The 14,763-nt window shown below is 42.9% G+C and overlaps 2 long non-coding RNA genes across 2 annotated transcripts; both read right to left on the bottom strand.

Annotated features, from left to right (window-relative positions):
- Window positions 1-6,154: 6,154 nt before the first annotated feature.
- LOC147378315 (uncharacterized) lies at window positions 6,155-10,849 on the bottom strand. The gene is made up of 3 exons (XR_015146001.1): window positions 10,516-10,849; window positions 9,629-9,722; window positions 6,155-6,348 (listed from the first exon to the last, which is right to left on the bottom strand). It is a non-coding gene; the product is annotated as an uncharacterized LOC147378315 (long non-coding RNA).
- Window positions 10,850-11,827: 978 nt separating this feature from the next.
- Window positions 11,828-14,689, bottom strand: LOC147378314 (uncharacterized). Its single transcript, XR_015146002.1, has 2 exons — window positions 14,566-14,689; window positions 11,828-11,914 (listed from the first exon to the last, which is right to left on the bottom strand). It is a non-coding gene; the product is annotated as an uncharacterized LOC147378314 (long non-coding RNA).
- Window positions 14,690-14,763: the final 74 nt, after the last annotated feature.

The following is a 14,763-nucleotide window of genomic DNA, read 5'->3' as shown; positions in this document are numbered from 1 at the left end:
CAAAGACCTACATCATGAGGCATCATGATTCATTATTGCCATCTTTTACTCTCTGCCTCTCCACTTTTCTTGTGGTATCTGTTGTTTTCTGTTCTTTCTCAGCCACTTCCTGTGGGTCCTCATGAGTTAGCTATGCACATGACTGGAGAGAGGGGGCTCCATTCTCCTATACCTATTTTCAGCTCAAGGATCCATCCCCAAAGAATATCTTTCATCGGTATGTCTTGGCTTGGGGGCCTTATGAGAAGGAATGTGATTGTCCCCGGTCACCTTTTTGAGCCCATTCAAGCGTTATGTCATTAGCCACTTGGGTTGGCCCTTCTCAAATCAGGTGCCCTCCTTGGTCCAATCACCTGAGGCTGGAGATTGCGGATCCCCTCTCCTCTCAGCAAGCGCAGTGGGTGGAGTAGACTCTGAGGAGGGAGTGTAGGGAGGGCAGAAACCCCAAGTGCACTTGCTTGCTGCTTCATCCTGCAAAACAGCGCACTCCTGATCTCACCCATCACTGTGGTTTCTCTCACTACACATGTTGAAAGAGAAATCTTTCTTGATGGCTTTGCTTCCTCTCCATCTCCTTTAGCCCTTGATTGCCCCCTCTATGCCCTCATCTGGAAGTACTTCCTCAAAGCCATTATTTGTCTCCTAGAAACAAAATCCACAGATCTCTCCTTGGTCCTTTTTCTCTTTGAACTCCCTGCATCATTGAGCCTCAGATCATCCATCCTCTGTGAAATCTCCCCTCTTATTTTCCATGCTGCTAATCAGCCTTGTGGTCCTCTTGCCTCACTCATCAGCTTGGCCACTTCTGCTACTTTTACAGATACTTGGGTGTCTAACCTTCTTAGATTATAAGCTTCTAGAGGTCAGAGACTGTGTCTTGGACAACTCCATATTCCACAAACCTTCCACACAGTAAGTGTGTGATTTACATTATGAGTGTTTCATAACAACCCCCAAATCCTAGTGGTTTACAACAGCAAAGGTTTATTTCTTGCTCACATTTCATGACTCCTGCAGGTCAGTTTCAACTCTGCCCAGCTCCGCCCAGCTCCAGTCTCCAAATCTCATCTCTTTTGTGGGACTGTGATCAAAGGAATAACAACCTTCTAATCTATCTGGTTCCCACCACAGAGCTTTGGGTTAATCATGAGTACTTGGAATTGGTTTCATAAACTTACTGAAGAATTGTTATGTATCTGGATTGAGAGGGACCTGGCTTCCTGGTAGATTTCTCGGATCTAGAGTGGGCAAAACAAGGTGAACAACCCCTCGTCCACTATTTAGTCTCACCAACATTTGTTAGTATCTGGGTGTGATCGGTGTTACAGGCGCTCAGTAAGCATTTGTTCAGTGGAAGAGATTCATTGTTCCTTGAACAGACTGGGCCTGATGTCAATTCCTGGCAAGGATAAAGAGAGCCCTAGTGGGAATGCAACTAGTTAATGAATTCTATCACTCAGTCAGGTACATGAACTACCTGTTAGAGGGTATGATTTAAGAACCCAGAAGTGAATGCCCTCCTCTTTTAGCACTAGCTGATTCTGAGTCATTCATGATACAAAACTCAGCCCCTAAACTAATTCTAACAATAAATCAAACTACACCAAACCCATGGTGATTTTTTGCAATTTCACTGAAGATTTTCAGAGGCATGGGAGGAGTTCACATTGCGTAGCAGCTAGCATCTTTCTTGTAAATCTCTTTATAGGAAAGCAATCTTTTTTAGATAAGTCTTTTCTCCTAAAGTCTCCTTCTGATTCACCTGTGGGAAATGGGGTGGCCTGCCTCTTTCTCTGTCCTCCCCCAAAATAGTCAGCACCTCCTCCTCCAAGCTCTCTCCTGCCCTGTCATGTGGCTGGAGAGGTTCTCTCCTACTTCAAACAGGGATTATCACAGCATCTTCTTAAACCCAACCTCTTCCCCCCAGAAACTTTCACATAAGAGCTACCTGGAAGACATTTTCTCCATTTTGTTAGGAACTGTACAAATACATTTTTTGTGAGGTTGGATACAGTTTTATATCCACTCATTAACTGTGAGGAATCTATTTCACGTGCCTGAACGTCATCTTATATATAAGCCTTGGGGAAACGTGACGGTTTGGCTTAGTGGATAAGTGCTTGTACCTGAGTCTGCCCAGGCTCCTCCCTGGGGGCTGCCACTTTCTACCTGGGTAAAACAGACAAATTACCTCAGACCTTTCAGTTTTAGATTCCAGATTTGTGAAATGGGGAAATAATAGTACTTGTCCCATAGGATGGGGAGTGGTGTGTCATTTAACTCTCCCAACATATAGAGAGCTTAGCATTGTTTCAGGCATATGATCAGTGTTTCCAAAATATTAGCGATTATTTTTATCTTAGCAATAGTTATACCATCAAAAACAATATATTGCAAGCACATATTCTGTTAAAAACATATGTAGTAGTTTTAAATGTGTCTGCAAGTTTTTGTCCACTCCATCTGGAGAGGCAATCGAATTCCCCTCTTTCAGGATATGGGCTGGCTTTAAGGCCTTGCTTCTAATGAAACAAATTGGGCAGAAGCAATAACATGTGACTTAGGAGGCTAGGTTAGTAAAGGCAATGCAGTTTCCCCTGGCTCTTTCTAATGTGTGTTGGGACACTTGCTGTTGGAACTCAGATACAATGCTGTGAGGACGCCCAGACCACACAGAGAAGCCATGTGTTCTGGCCAAGGGTGCCAGCTGTGGTCCTGGTTGACAGCCAGCATCAATCAGCCACTGGACACATGGGCAGGAAGCCTCCATCCGGACTCCTCAGCACCACGTGACCTCAACCAAAACCTCAAACGATAGCCACCTAGCTGAGACTGGGGTAGGCACACCCAGGTGATGTGGCCACAGTGGTGGCACATCTTGACCAGAGTCGCTACTTATATTCTTTGCTATTTCCTAGCTGTTCTGCAACTGTGAATATCACAGAACAAAAACATATGTGTTATATGTCATTGTCTAAGTGGCCTCTTTTTTAGGTGTATTGGCAAGAACACCACCTTTTTGTCCCCTAAGATGACAGGATGTAACACTGGAATGTCCTACTCCCACGATTCCTGCTTTCTTCTATACAATTATCAGGCATTCAGGGCATTTCTTTGGTCTTACAGGGATTTGTAATCTTGGCCATGGAAACTACATGGGACAGACACTGGGATGGACTGGTGAGGGTCTCTGGTACCCATCAAAGTTCATCTTATGTGACTGCCTGCTCAGGTACTGGGAAAAGCATTATCTTCTTGCCTTGGGAATTTTGCCTCATATAATCCGTTACAGTAAAAAAGAGAAAGGCAAAATCCATTCCAAGGACGATGATAGCCTATTTTGAGATAAAAAGGGCAATACAAGGTCAACATGTACACATTAATTGGATTCTTCCTTGTCATCCCATCTGTTTGATTTAATTCAGTCCAATGAAAAGGACAGGTGTGGAGTGGGAGTGGGGGACCCAAGTTATAGGGAGAAAGTGTCTCAACAGATTGTCTCTTCATTGTCTGGCCCCGAGTAGGTAGAACTGATAAAGGTGAACACTGTAAGCCCTAGCAGAAGTCTCCTTCATAGACATGGAGTAGCTAGAGCATGCTGATCACTAGCCCTCTTCCATAGAAATCTCAGAATATTAATCTAAAAAGAACTGTATTATTTCCTTATAATCATGAGGCCCAATGAGTGGTGTGATTTGCCCAAAGTCACACAAGTAATCAGGAACAGAGCTGAGATCACAGTATAAGGCTTCTGATTCCAACCTCATGGCTCTGAGTTCCAAATATAACCCTATTAAACTGCTGACCTTAACCTTCCCATTCCCCATGCCTTAACTTTGGAGTAGCCTTAACAATGAGAAAAGCTGCTACAATGAGAAACCTGCATTCTGCAATGAGAGAGTAGCCCCTGCCCTCTACAATTAGAGAAAGCCTGTGGACAGCAGTGAAGACCCAGGACAGCCAAAAATAAATAAATAAACAAAAGAAAATATATATATATATAATTTAAAAATTGAAAAAAAAAGACCTGCTGGTACCCCACTCTTATCATGAGTTGGCTTCTGCTTACCTTCTGAGCTTCTTGTCTACCCCTTTCTTCTTGGACGTCACACTCAAGACCTACTACAGTTCCCAGAAAACCATGCTATTCTCTTCCATTCCCACCCTCTACTTTACCCCTGGCCTTTATACTTCATTCCTTCTCTCTGAAATGTCCTTTTCCCCTCCTGGCAATGAATGAATTCCTACTCTTCCTTAAGTCACTAACTTGATTCCCCAGTATTTAAGCCTCCCAGTATCTCTAATTCACAACTGGCTGTAGCTCTTGTCAGTGTATTGCAATGACTGCTCACAAGTCTTTCTCATTTACTGGAACAAGAGCCCTGGAGGGAGGGGCCTTTATTTCAGCAACAAGTTGCTCTATAAATATTTACTGAAGGAATGAACAGACAACTCACCTCCCTTGGAAATCTTGGCATTATCTGGAGAAATGGAAATCTACCATTTCTATTTCCAAAAAATGGAAATCTGCTTTATGAGTATCATCATTGTTCATTTGGTTTATTCTTTAAGCTTATAAAGTCTCCATAATTCTAGGTTCAGATTAGAAATCTATTATAAGCCAATATCCCTCTGAGCTGGTCTCCTCATGAGAAAGTTTCTCAGGATAGTAAACTCCAAGATTTCTAGGAAATGTCTGTCTTTTTGCCTTAAAATGACCTTGATTCATAAGACTAAATACCTTCTGACATCGAGGTACTATGTTTTGCTTTTTTTGCAAAACAGCTTCCTAAGTGCATCATATGAACTTCACGATAACCCTCTGGGGCTGGTAGGGTGATATTGGTTTTCCTCAGTCTAGATGAGAAAACTCAGGCTGAGAGATGTTAAGGCACTTGCTCAAGGTCACACAACAGAGCTGAGACTAGAACCCGGTTTAGTTTCTTTTGTACAATACTATGACCTTAAGAATGAGCTGCCTAGAACCACAGATCTTGGGTATCCAGTGAGAAAGTCCCAGGACTTTCCTGGGGCTGAGCGTGCATAGAATATGCATGCACATGCATGGTCGGGGTGCCTGACCTGGTGTGTGAGTGGGCAGGCCTATCGTGGTGTTGGCCCGCCCTCTCACTTCTACCAGAGGTGGTGTCAGCAGTGCTGGGCCTATGGTCTGGCCCTTGCACACTGGGTCAGCAGCTCTCCTGAGCAAGTGGCCCTGTCTTACATGCAAAGAGATGTATCTGATAGACACTTGGTGCCTCAGACAGTAAAGAATCTGCCTGCAATGCAGGAGATCTCGGTTCAATCCCTGGGTCAGGAAGATCCCTTGGAAAAGGGAATGGCAACCCACTCCAGGATCCTCGCCTGGAGAATCGCATGGACAGAGGAACCTGGCAGTCCATGGGGTCACAAAGAATCAGAAATGACTGAGCGACTAACACTCAAACTTATAGAAAGACAATGTTATTCACTTCACATAACCTAATATAAAACACAGATTTCACATTAGTTATCAGACTTTTAGGAATGCTTTCTTCTTTTTTTCCCTTTACCTACCATTTAATTAGAATTGAGCACAGAAAGTTGAATAAGGAAAACCAGGTCCTTCCTCAAGGAGCTCCCGTTGGCGGTCTGTTCCATTGCTGCCTTTGCTACTGGAGCAACATGCTATGACCTCCCAGCATTTCACCACTTAGAGTCATCTCCAAAGTTGAGTGCACACACCCCAAGCATGGGGCAAGATAATCCACTGGGGTGAGAAAGAGGAAAAAGTTAAGACTTCTATTTCTGTTTGGTTCATCTCAAGTCTTTCCTAATTTTTATTTTGGGTGTTTTATAACACATATTAATTCAGTAGTACACATAATACACCCAAATGTGTATATTTATATATAGTATGTCCTCAATTTTATTTTTATTTTACTGATAGGAATTTATGATAATAAAGTTTGGAAACCACTGCTTTAGAACAAGGAAAGGTATTCTTTGAGGCAGAAACAACGTCTATTTTTTAAAATTATGTTCTCTGCTCTGAAAGCTGTGAGCTCCTCACAATGGCCATGGCTATAGGGCCTGATCTCTTGGCTGACCCGACTGCCTTACGAAGCACAGAAACACAGGACACACACTTTCTCCTCCTTCCAGGATGCCTCACTGGCTTCATCATCACCTCGGACATTTGGGAGGAGCTGGAAAGCCAGGAGAAAGGTGGGGGTGAAGGAACAGTCTCTCTTCCTTTTTGCCATCTCTTCCTCAGACGGTGGCTTGTCCAGGAAGAGCTGGCGTTATTACTCCATGCCCATCCTCACGCTTTCTTTCCCGGCTCCTGTGAATTTTTTGCTCCTCATTCTGTACCAAATAAACCAGAACAGTGAGACTCAGCCTGAAATCACATGACCCTACTTGTTCATGTTAAAACTGGAAGGAAACCACCAATCCAGATAATCCCTATTTGATTGGAAAAGTGGGACACAGCCTGTGACAGACCTCAGAAGATTTCCTAAGGATATGTTCCCTGACCATGAAAGCCTTTTAAGATTAACCTGGCAGGCATAGCTATGTTCTGGGAGGGTTCCATCCCAGTCTAGGGACCAAAGCCTTGGGTGATGAGTCATTTTGGCCCTGTTCTCCATAAGCGGTATTCTTTGGTGGCCCAGGGGGCTGAAGTTGAAGCTGCCTCTGGCAACTGAGTGTTCATTTGAGACTATTCCCTTCCTTCCTCAGTGTTTGACAAGCTCTGTCCCATTTTGGCAAGACGTGCCTCAGGTTTCGCAGTCTGAAAAGTGTTTTTCACATACTTCAATAGTGTACCTAACTATGTCTATGTACAAAAAAGGCTAGGTACAGTATTTATTTTAGGTACAGTATTTAGACATGAATTTCCAACTCAGAAGCAAATAGTAATCCTTAATAGCACTAAAAAATACTACCAGAGTATTAGCTCTTTCCTCTTTGAATATTTATTTTTGGCGGCACTGGTCTTCACTGCTACGAGGGCTTTCCCTCCTTGCGGTGCGTGGGGGCTACTCTCTAGCTGCAGTGCACAGGCTTCTTGTGTGGTGGCTTCTTTTGTTGCGCAGCGTGGGCTCCATGGCACGCAGGCTTCAGTGGCTGTGGTGCATGGGCTTCAGTATTTGTGGCTCACGGGCTCCAGGGTGCAGGCTCAATAGTGTGGCACTTGGGCTTAGTTGTCCTGCAGCGGGTGGGATCTTCCTGCACCAGGGATCGAACCAGGGATCCTTGCGCTGCAAGGTGGATTCTTAACCACTGGACCACCAGGGAAGCCCTCCTCTCCTCTTTTAAAAGCATGCCTCATGTGTTTTCTGTTTTCATTTTCATGCATGTCTGAGAACAGTTCAGCCCAGTAGAGTTATAAACATCTTCTTCCCACCCTCTATATTCTCAAATCATTTGGGAACTTCCTGACACTTGCTTGGTTCAAAGGTTTACCCCTCTCAGGAGCACCTGTGTTGAAGTGAGGGAAGAGAAATAAATGGTCCAATGTGAACAGCAGGACTCTCTTAAGTGACTATCCCACAGAAGACTGGTTCTTTCTTCAAAATAAGTGAAGGCTTTCTCATTCCCATCTATGGATGGAGGAACTGAGTGAGGCGCCACTTCTATTACTAACAGTAATAACAGTACAGTAGCTTGACTTGTATAGCATTGACTCCAAGTCTACACTCGGCTAAGTGCTTCATGCAGATTAATCTGTTTAACTCTCAAAGTTCTGATTCTGTTATCCCCACTTTCAGATGATGGCACTAAAGCACTTAGAGGTAATTTGCCTGAGATCACACAGCCACTGAATGACTGGACTCATACCCTAGGAGTTTGGCCCCAGAATCTTTTCAGGGATTTGTCCTAACACCAAATTTTAGGCTCCCCCCTACCCCGCCCCTGCCATCCCACCCAAAGTCAAATACACTTTCCCCTGGAGCAACCCACTCCAGTATTCTTGCCTGGAGAAACCCCAGGGACAGAGGAGCCTGGCAGGGTACAGTCCACAGGGTTGCAAAGTGTCAGACACAACTGAGTGATTAAACACACACACTTGTAGTAAAACTCTGCATTCCCTGACTTGACTGATTACAAATTGTTCAAACTTTTCACATCTTGAGTTATTATTTAAAGAGCTGGTTCTAACTTCACTCTGAGGTTGAAGGCTGGAAGTTCTGTTTCTGTTTTGGTTCCCACAGCCAGTGCACTTGGAGATACTATCTTCCAGACTAGTTTTTTGGGACCTCATTTTGCTGGTCCACTTCTGAATGTGGCATTATAGGCCAAAGAATTCATCTAAGAAACACCCCAGGGAGCAGATTCAGAAACGGGGCTGGACAGGAAGCACCAGAAAAGGCCTCTGTGTCACAGTTTGCTCTGGACAGGGAAATCACTCTACCCTTAAAGGCTTCTTACGGAGACAGCAAGCAACTCTAAACACAACTCCTCCTTAGGGTGGACAACCCCTTTCCCTGGCAGCAAGTTCCCTTTCCTAATCTAAACCTTTTAAACTATAGCTTAAAAATAAACTTCCTAAAAAAATAAAAAATAAAAAAATAAACTTCCTGGAGAAGGGAATGGTAACACACTCCAGGATTCTTCCCTGGAGAATCCCATGGACAGAGGAGCCTGGTGGGCTACACAGTCCGTGGGGCTGCAGACAGTTGGACACGACTGAGTGACTAAGCACACACACACAGATGCCTGCTTTGTGACAGACATCTGAGAGTTTACCTGCATTGTCTCATTGTATCCCTCATCAAACCCATGAGGGAAGTGCTGTTATTATCCTTCTTTTTTAGACGAGGAAGCTAAGCACAGATAAAGTAACATTCCCAAAGTCAGACAACTAGTTAGTGGCACAGTCTAGATAGGAATGCAGACGAACCCTCGCCAAGGACCAGTTTGGAAACTTTATAATGGGCTGCCTGCCCACTGAGGCTCCATTTCCTGTGCGCAGGACACTGTGCAGAGAGAAGGTCTATTCGCCGGCATCTGGATCATAGGATTAGATGCCTGTTATTGCATTGCTTCTGCTTTTTTTTTTTTAAACAGATAATTAGCTTTAAAAAGCTCTCAAGTTTAATGATCACTGAATGTAGGAGGTGACTAATTGTGGCTGGGGATACTTTGAAGGGCATGTACATAATCACGGCCTGGAATGGATGATGAAAGGCCACTGTGGTCTCCCCTGCTGTGAGGCAGCGGTCCTTGTATCCAGATGGCCTTATTCTGGGCCCGACTCCCTGTGGTCCTGTTTTCCTATGTTTTCATAACCCTTGGTGCTCACCTGGTACCTCTGACAACTCGCACGCTCCTCTGCAGCTTCCTGTTTTCCACTGAGATGTGCAGGATGAAGCATCATGCCGAGGACCTAGACCTGAGATACACTTACCTATGCATTCTGAGAAGCAGGCCTTGCTTTCTAACAATCTAACAAAATGCTATGGGACTTCAAACTTCCCCAACCTCTGATCATCCCAGTAGAAACATCATTGCTCTTCTAATAGAGAACTAATATGTGTGAAGACACTGGGAATCATGTGGTTAGAAGTAACTGTGAGTGTGCTGAATAGCATTTCTTCATGACTATTAAAGTGAATTTACACAAATATAGTTATATACATACCTCGACTGGGATGGAACTTGTTCAACAAATGTAATATGAAGAATTACGGTAGGCCCCGATCTTTTAGAAATTTTGCTTTTAAAAAATGCTGCACCTGGAATATAGCCAATATTTTATAACAACTTTAAATGGATATCCTCTATGAAAGTCTTGAATCACTAATCACTACATGGTACTCCTGAAACTAATATTGTAATCAGCTATATCTCAAAATAAAAAATGCTGTACTTGATGTTGTCCCCTTCCACATTCCTGCTCTTAACCCTGCAGTTAGAATAAGCTTTCTGAACCACCAACCTGGTCACGTTATGCCTATCCAATTGTCCCCGTTACTGTCATGTGACAGTGAGGTCTTTTTTTTTTTTTTTTTACACGTATTTTAATTAATTTTATTTTATTTTTAAACTTTACATAATTGTATTAGCTTTGCCAAATATCAAAATTAACTAATTACTGGCCACGCAGTGTGGCTTGTGGGATCTTGCAGTTTGTGGGATTTAGTTCCCTGACTAGGAATTGAACCCAGGGCTTTGGCAGTGAGAGCAAGGAATCCTAAACACTGGCTCACCAGGGAATTCCAGATAGTACAGTCTGACCTGCCCAAACCCCCTTCCCCCATATTCTGTTCTTTGCCTAACCTCTCTCATTTCCCCTCACATCCTACTCTTTAGCTGGTCTTCTCTTCTGCTCCTCTAATCTCCAAGTCTCACACAAGCCCCTCTCTCTGCCCATAACAAGCTCTCCTTTATCCTCCTCCAGAACACACACTTCTCCTTTGCCTAATTCCGATTCACCTTTCCCTGACCCTCCTTCAAGTCTCCATCCCCATTAAGCTAGGTGAGGGGCCTGCAATGTACTTCCCTATCTCAGGCCTTCTTCATACTTACATGTTTAAGTGGTCTCTTCCTTAGGCAGCTCTGTGAGGGCAGAAAATGGGTCTGTCTTATTCATATTGCTGCATATTGGGTGTGGCATAGAGTGGGATTCAACAAATATTTACTGAATGAATAAATGTATCAGTGACATCTCCAAGATCTATCGAAATGCTTTTGTCAGAACTTCAAAGAGGATCACACAAAAACTACTAATACCTGAATCAGGCTGCTGTTGAGAGGGTTTAAACTAGATCCATATGTACACAGGCTTCCCTGGTAGTTCAGCTGGTAAAGAATCTGCCTGCAGTGCAGGAGACCTGAGTTCAATGCCTGGTTGGGGAAGATCCCCTGGAGAAGGAAATGGCAAACCACTCCAGTATCCCTGCCTGGAAAATCCCATGAATAGAGGAGCCTGGCAGGCTGCAGTCCATGGGGTCGCAAAGAGTTGGGCACGACTGAGGGGGTAACACTTCACTTCATATACATATATTCATATACATCCCCTTAGCCATAGTCATCATTTGACTCAGAGGAGACAGCTATGCTGTCACCAGGAAGCCTTCTACCAAAGTGGGCCATCACTCTTCCTGCAAACTCTGAACCACACTATTTAGGTAATGGCACCCCACTCCAGTACTCTTGCCTGGAAAATCCCATGGACGGTGGAGCCTGGTAGGCTGCAGTCCATGGGGTCGCTAAGAGTCGGACACGACTGAGCGACTTCGCTTTCACTTTTCCCTTTCATGCATTGGAGAAGGAAATGGCAACCCACTCCAGTGTTCTTGCCTGGAGAATCCCAGGGACGGGGGAGCCTGGTGGGCTGCTGTCTGTGGGGTCGCACAGAGTCGGACACGACTGAAGCGACTTAGCAGCAAGCCCTATCTGGGAGTTCTCAAAATGGATCAATCCTGGGTCAATCCGATCATCAAAAGTGTCAAACATGTTCAAAATAAAACTGAAGCTAATATACTCACTTCCTTTAACCATGGACTGAGAAGTACTTCTTTGGCATGGGTTTTGTTTTGGATTTTGATCCTGGAATCAGTTTTCTGTTGATTATAGCATGTGAAACATGCCCATATTTTACACAGACATATGTTCCATAACTGCTCCACTAATGCTGTGGTTTTCAAATCTCACTTTGTCTCTCACCCCTACTCCTGCCCCCAGAGATATTTGGCAAGGGCTGGAGTCATCATTGTTTGTCACAGTTCGGAAGGGACACTCCCAGCATCTGGTGGGGAGAGGTAAGGGAGGCTGCTAAACATCCTAGGATGCACAGGTGCCCCACGACAAAGCATGAGCTCACCCACAGTGTCAGCAGTGCTGGGCTGAGGAACCCCGAATCGAAGTGACAGTCTGTAGGCACACCTTGGCACACAAGAACTAGGCCCTCTGTCTACGTGGGGCTCTTCATGAAGTATGGAAACAAAGCAGAAAAGAATAAGTTAAAAAGCAGTAGGAAAGCTGTGGATCTTCCCCTGCCTGTGATTTAAGAGACTAAAATGCCCAGCTTGTCTCTAAAGTAGAATTATTCAGTTTGGGGAGGTTTCCTAGGTAGATCCCAACCCTGAATCAATGACTCTCCTATGGAAATCTCATAAAACAAGGCATTTAGTGTGCAACTGAACAGACTCTTGAGTGTGAAAAGGAGTTTTGGTGAATTCAAAACCATATTTGTTTTTCACACTGAAAATGTTCAGGTCATTTTCTTTTTCTAATAGTATAACCATTTGGACAAAAATATCCATCTGATATGCAGGTGTAATGTAAATTGCTACTCTTCTTCACAGACAGTCCAGTATATTTATACTTAATCCATAAAGGCATGATGTTACAAAACACATTTGTATATTGTGAAGCCATCTGGCATCAAATTCTTCAATTTATAGACAACTTCGTATTTACATAACAAATTATTAAATCAACCATTTTTTCTGGCTTATAAAAGGTCACTGAGGTACACACACAGTGTGTATAAAAGCAGATAAGGCTGATAATACATATTTACAGTAGATACAAATTAATCTTTCATATTTGAAGATAATGCTTTTTATATATTTTTTCTACATCAGACTCCCCACTGTTAGCAGGTTTTCCCATGCTTGAGTTGTTTATTGCTTTTTGGCTCACTGATTTAATATTCACTTCTGGGTTGTTTACACATATGAATCACTAATATTCTTATCTCTTTGGCTAATGCAAATGTGATAAAATGAATGAAAGAAAAAGATAAACGATAATTCAACATTACAGTTCTGGTTGGTTGATAGTATTTGTTCATGGTCCCCAAATGAGTCAAGTAATGCATCACTCATTTTATATATGACAATGAGAAGTTTTGAGTCTCGCATTATACCATTTGGGCAAAAATGGGCAAAGTAAACAAGATATCAGAGTTGTGGTAAGGTGTAAAATCTTGGTTTTCTTTTCAGAAAGAGTAATGTCATCAGCATGTTAAGCATCTTAGATTTAAAAATCTCAGTGCAAAACCACTTGTGATTTACAAGGGAACTTTGCAAACTGAATGGAAGATTTCCAAAGTTAACTACAATATGTTATCATGGTCTGAAACGAAAAAGAATCATCTCATGGGATAAGTCAGCTAAGAATCTTCATAAACCTTACAGAAAGCAGAAAAACCACTCTCCACTCATCTCAAAATTCTGCAGTGTTATGTTCAAAAAAGAAGCTTGTGTTTACTTAAAAAACAGACACAGCAAATAACTCAAAGGTGGGGTTCAAATAAAAGACTAAAAGTGGCCCATGATATCACAAGGGATGAATATTCTTCTCAAAGAATTTATATGCACAATAGGACTGAAAAGTACAAACCAAAAATGTTCCTTTAAATAAACAGAAACCCTGACTGCTTTTAATACTACAAACAAGACAAATTAAACAAGAGCTGCTCAGTTAGATTTCACTCATTTGAAATGATCTTAAAAACCACTTAAAGGTACAGTTTATTCTTCTTGTGCATCCTAAGACTGTTAAAGGGCACAAAATAAAATTAGATTTCCTTTTCCAAGAGGGGCTATATGTTTTTTAAATGAGCAAAAATTTTTCATTCTGTTTCCATTCTCCGACTTGTCGAAAAAATTTTATTCTAGGGAATAAAAAAATGTAATAATGTAGAGGGCTAGCCTTCATTTTTTAAAAATGAATAGGCTTTAATACAAAGAGAAAGAAATGGCTCTATGGGCAAAATTCAAGTATGAGTGACCAATTTTTTAATTGTAAAGTAGGTGCAACATTTAAAAAGAAATGTTACAGCACTGCATGACTTGTAATGCTAACAATATTTACATTAACTGCTTACATGAAACCACAGAACTATAGGAGAGAGAGAGGAAAAAAAAAATATGGACTGAAACAATACCTAGAACTCACAACCAGCGGTAAGCAACCAGTGACATCATGGGCACAGACATACTTTACATGATCTACTGATGTAAAGTATACATGGTGGGGGAAGCACAAACCTAATTAGCTCGAAAATACCCAAAAGAAGGCCTGGTAGACACAAACTTAGTCTGAAGAAAAAAAACTAAAGGCTAAAAAAACTTCCACATGTCAACACATACGAACATCCACATATACGTAGACATACCCAATACACACACACACGTATGCTGTGAATCTGTAAATAAAAACACCTGTGTAGACAAAACAAGAAAAAAGCAGGTTGGTGCAAAAAAAAAAAAAAAGGGACATTAATCGTTCAAACATACCAAACACATCAACTTATAACAAAAATACGTCAACTAAAGTACACAGAAGATGACTTCAGGGGACTGTGGGAAAGACCAGGCAGGCAATCCCACTATTACATCAAAGACAAGTCAACCTACCCCTAGAAGGAAGGGTTCCTGCCTCCGGGCCGTGAAGCCCAGTGTAGCCAGCTGCATTCTGTCAGGCTTGGGAGGTAGGAGTGAGGTGGAAATGAAAGGACAGAGAGACACAGGAGACCTGGGGAAGAACTAAGAGCTGTTGATATCAAAAGTGAGCCTCGTGGAGTGCTCTGTGCTGTGGCCCCGAGAAATCAAATGGAGGAATGACCTTGGTCTCCTTTTTCCTGAGTGACTGGAACTCTGCTACATCATGGGATGGAGGAGTTGCAGGGGTGGATGAGAGGAGAGGAGAGGGAGGTGGTGGACATCAGGGGTTCAGAGTCTGCCACTGGAGGCCTCCCAGTGGCTGGAGCATTAGGCAGTTGAATGAGCCCCAAGCTGGGGGAAGAGGCAGTCCTCTCCAGGG

The sequence above is a fragment of the Bos grunniens genome, chromosome 2 (genome assembly GCF_055505025.1).
Source record: "Bos grunniens cultivar Pamir isolate PY7600 chromosome 2, Bosgru_T2T1.0, whole genome shotgun sequence".
NCBI lineage: Eukaryota > Metazoa > Chordata > Mammalia > Artiodactyla > Bovidae > Bos > Bos grunniens.
Note: the sequence above shows the minus strand (reverse complement) of the source record. Positions and strands in the feature narration are given on the sequence as shown.